Source organism: Antechinus flavipes, chromosome 2, assembly GCF_016432865.1.
Source record: "Antechinus flavipes isolate AdamAnt ecotype Samford, QLD, Australia chromosome 2, AdamAnt_v2, whole genome shotgun sequence".
In the NCBI taxonomy this organism is placed as follows: Eukaryota; Metazoa; Chordata; class Mammalia; order Dasyuromorphia; family Dasyuridae; genus Antechinus; species Antechinus flavipes.
In genome coordinates this window covers 286,098,411-286,103,292 of record NC_067399.1, presented here as the reverse complement: position 1 = coordinate 286,103,292, position 4,882 = coordinate 286,098,411, and the positions used below count along the sequence as shown (strand labels likewise).

At 32.3% G+C, this 4,882-nt stretch overlaps 1 pseudogene; it reads left to right on the top strand.

The window, feature by feature from the left end:
• The first annotated feature begins 1,638 nt into the window (after nt 1-1,638).
• LOC127552606 (uncharacterized) lies at nt 1,639-1,739 on the top strand (annotated as a pseudogene).
• The last annotated feature ends 3,143 nt before the right edge of the window (nt 1,740-4,882 follow it).

Below are 4,882 nucleotides of genomic sequence, written 5' to 3'. Positions count from 1 at the left end.
TGAAATAGAAGATAAAAGACAAGTCTTGAGTCTATGTCATCCATAAATTCAACCTGGACAGAAAGAAATGAGCAAGAGCGAAATTTAAATATATAGTATAAATTTGAAATCCAAACTTCAAAATAATCAGGAAGGAATAAGCCAAGAATAGAGAAGAGATAAGAACATAGTGAATAATATTGCCTCCAAGTCTGGTATAGGTGAAAGAGAACCATGTAATGTATATGTGACAAGTCAAAAACTTCCTTCCCTTTTGGTTTTAAACACCCTTCTCAAGTACACACAATTAAGTGTTGTCAGATGAATGTTGTTCCCCAGAATGAAGCAGAAGGTTGACTCCATAGGAACAAGTGACCATTGATGACAGTAGTTAAAAAGCTAGCTCTTCTGAGGTTCCCCATGAATCCCTTGAACTTATTTCATATAGTTTAAGAAAATTAGAGACCAAGTTCCCTTGGATTTTGAAATTAAGATATTTCATAGCCAAGTAAATACTAAGAAAAATCAGCATGATCAAGTAGAAAGTACAATATATTACAATGAGTTTAATTTAGATAATCAAATGAGAGGACAGAATCTTTGTTTCATTATGCAGTCAAGTGAAAATAACTCTTTAGGGAGATGAAGTTACAGTTAGCTTTAAAAAAAAGTTAAATCTGTGACTTGAAAAATTTAGCTTTAGAAAAAGGGTAAAATCAGGAGAGAGAAGTATATAAACAAGACAAATACACACACACACAACTTAATTTATGATCTCATCAGCACAAGAATCTACTGCTGTGGAAGCTTAGAAAATAGATGCCCATCACAATATGCTTGTGATTTATAAACTTAGAAAGTTGCATGGGGCACTGAAAATAAATGCCTTGCCTCTGTCCACATAGACAGCATGGGTGAGAGGCAAGACTTAGTCCCATGTCTTCCAGTTCTTTACCATGATTTTTATCAAAAATCTAGTAGAATTTTGTCAGCAAATGTGGTAGAAGGATTTGCTACTCCTTTTTAAGACAACAGTACTTTGAATTGAGGTTTAAACTTGTCAGCAACAAAAAGCTACTCCTTCTGTCTAGTCATATGACCCATGACTGTCCCTTTTCCCAAAATGAATACTTCTATTAGCAGGCAAGTGAATATGTCTTTTTTTTTATCCTTTTCCCCAAATAACCAAAAAGCAACAAAGTGTTTAATCATAGTTATTCTGTTGCTAAGTACAATTATAGCAGATAACCTCATAATGCTGGACTTTGAGGAAATAACTAAACTTTTTTCCTATAACAATGAATCAGGAAAAAGAATTAAAAACTAAGATTTTCCTGGAGAAAAATCTTGTCTCATCTTGGGGAGTACTAGCTTTTTCTTTTGTTTAATAGATGGATAGGAAAAGTAACAAAAGTTTTAGGATTGTGAGATTTTGTACATGATGGAGCCAGCTTTCTATGGAACATTTTTGGAAAAGAGTAATAGAAAATGTTTTGAGAAAGGGCTGGCATACTATGAGATGAGGGATATTTTGATAAGAATATATGTTTAGATAGAGAAAGCAGGGGAATCTGCACTAGAAGTACATTCTTATTCTCATAAACATTTCCCACTCTAAAATCAAAACAACATAAAGGCTTAAAAATTCACATATAGTGTGCTTGTTTAGATGGGACGTATATTAAGTTGGAATGCTATAGAGATTAACATGGTCCCTGAATAAGGATAAAATATAAATTTAAGAAGTGCTCTATATTTTTAAAAAATAAATATAAATCCATATCACATTTCAAAAAAAGACAAATTTTTCATTCTCAATATTATCATTGAATTAATTTAAATATTTTAATATAGTATAACACAAAATATAATGTTATCTACTGTTCTAAGATAAGATTTTACTATTTGTATCAAGGCTCAGGATACTACAATTTTTTTTTTCAATTAAATACATAGCAGTTCAAAATTAATAGTATGACAATTCACACTAAAAATGAAGTGGATAAAAAATACACATTGATCAAATTGCTACAAGCAAGTGGACATTAGTGTTTTTCTGACACTAAGTAAATTATTTGCAAATAACCTTAAGCTCCTACTTAACATCATAAAAAAGCACATTAAAATGTGGTGAAAGATATTGACACACTAGTAATTATGGTAGATCTATCTCATAGATTAGGGCCAATTTATAAAGAAAGTCATAAAGACAGGAAGTATAGTCCCATCCATGCTATGTCTTGTCCTAGTCATTAACTAATCTGAGATAGAATTTCATTATATCAAGATAAGAGATTTGAATTTTATGATTTTTAAAAGTCAATGACAAAAACATAAATTTATGATGTCCTTGAGCAAACGTTATCTCTCATACTCAGTTTTATCATACATAAAATGAAGTCCTTTCTTATCATTCTGAGGATCCTCTACTGGACAGACAAAATGTATTTGCATTTGAAATAACAAAATAGCAACACTAAATACTACAATCTCAATGCTTTCAATGATCCCAAATAATTCTTGCTGCAGAGCCCATCTCTTTAATAATGATATTCTCCCAGTTATGCTATATGGCTCATAAATTATGTAATACTCCAATTTTGGAGGAACTAAAACTACATATAACCTTCAAAGGTACGTGGTGAACAAAAGTTAACTTCATGTTACCAATGTGAAGATACATATCACAAGCAGGAAAAGATAGAATTATGTATGAATAGGGAAAAAAAAAAGATGGACATTAGCATGTAGCAAGAATGAAAGACAAAAGATGGATGCCTCAAGTGGTACACTGATTGTAGTCCTAAAAGAATAAAAGATGAGTATTTAATCTTGGTAAAATGATGATAGATTTAAGGAGGTATAAAGAGTATGTAATACAAATTAATATAATACAAATGAAGTATTTAAACAAATTATACCTCAGATCCCCCAAAGTATCCACATAAAGCAGTAAAAAAAAAAAAAATAGTGAATAAAAAATAGAACTAGTCCTAATCTCTATACTAGTTGTGTTATTTTGGACAAATCACTTAACATCTCTGAAATTCAGTACATTTATATGTACTTCAATGGAAATAATATTTTCCTGATCTAAAGGCAGAAGAGTGGATCAAATAACATAATGAAATTTCCTGCTAGCTTTAAAAATCTATTATCCTTCTTAAACTGAATCAACTTTTTTTTTTTAAACTGGATAGGGGTTAGAATATATGATGATAGCAAATGCTTATGGAGCATTTTTGCTATATCTACTATTCCAACAAAAATTGTTTGAATAACATAATGATATTCAGCAAAGTAGCTATTTTGATTGCCCTATATAATGCAAAAGAATTTTTAAGGTGAGTCAAGTAGAGGCTGTTAAAATGTTGTTCATAGTGCTGATATTGTGATATTTCATCTTTTTATGTTAGGTTCTCATAAAAAACCTAGCTAAATCTGAAATTTCTCTCATCCTTCACAGAATTTAAGGAGACATTCAATTAAGAACACATCTGTTTCTTTTTCCTTTATAGAAATAGTACAATGGAGGCATCCTTGATGGAATCAGCGCCAGGTACTTTGCTACATGAGAGGAATATAATGGCATTCAATACCTCTTCTTCAGCTGGAGGTTTGGCTATAGAGGGATTGACTTCAATCTACGGTATATGATCAATGACTTTAGCATTGGTTAATAATGATCTATTGAAAACACTATGGAAGTGTTCAGCCCATCTTTCCAGGATAGTGATATTATCACTGAATCAGTGTGACCCCAACAATACTGAATAGTTGAGATGTACCAGAAGTCTCTGATCCATAAATAGTATTTAGAGCAATATAGAAGTATTTTTGGATTGTTGCTGTCAGCATTAAACTGAATCTCATCTGTCTTCTTATTGAGTCAAGAATCCTTCATCTCTCTAACCTTTATTTGCACTTTGCCTTGATGGAGTAAAACACTGCTTTCTTAGAGAGAGATGAACTGACTTGCTGGTAAATCCTATTGAGTTCCCTTCTTTTTTGTTTAGAAGCTTCTGATTTTCCCCATCCTTTTCATCAAACCAATCCAGACTTCTGTTAATGTTCAAGCTCAGAAAAACAAATGTAGTGCTGTACACCAAGTCAATGAGAGCTGTCTACTCCTTTTCTGCTCCTCTATTGCTGTGTGCTGACTCAGCTTTCCTTCCAGGTCAACAATAAATTATTCAGGCATGGAGAAGCATTCCAATCTGTTAACTTTGAATCTCCTGTCAGTCATTTTGCTTTGGGGCCACCACTTTTGTTGAATGAAAATGTTTAACTTGGAGAAGATATGTCTATTATTAGTCTAGTACTTTGAGACATCCATCACCTTTGTCACTCTCACATTCATCCCATTTTTTCCCCTCACAATAACATAGTCTGTTAAGTACCAGAGCTTGATGCAAGGTTGCATCCATAACATTTTGTTGTATTAAGTTAAATGGAAAGACAAGAAAGTCTCTCTCTTAGTCCTTGCTAGCAAGATTTTTGTGAGTTCACCTTAATCTGTTTATCCTTCACCTGAAAAATGGTCATCAACTGAGACTCAGTATGATTTCAGAAAGGACTGATGATGTTTGCTGAGAAAGAACTCCAGGAGAAATACTAGAAGCATTGAATAGAGTCTGTACACAACAATCATCAACTTGACCAAAGGCTTTGAGCTTATGAAAAATCAAGATGAAATTTGGTTGCTCAGAGAAGTTCATCAGTATTATTTTCCAGTTTTGTGATGACATGCTTGCATGAGTTTGAATGAAGCACCATGCCTATTATACTTTCCCAATCATCAATGGAGTAAAGCAGGACTATGTGCTTGATCATATGCTTTTTAACATGATCAAAAATGAGAAAAAGAAGCACAAATGCTGATAACTAATCAAATATTGAACTT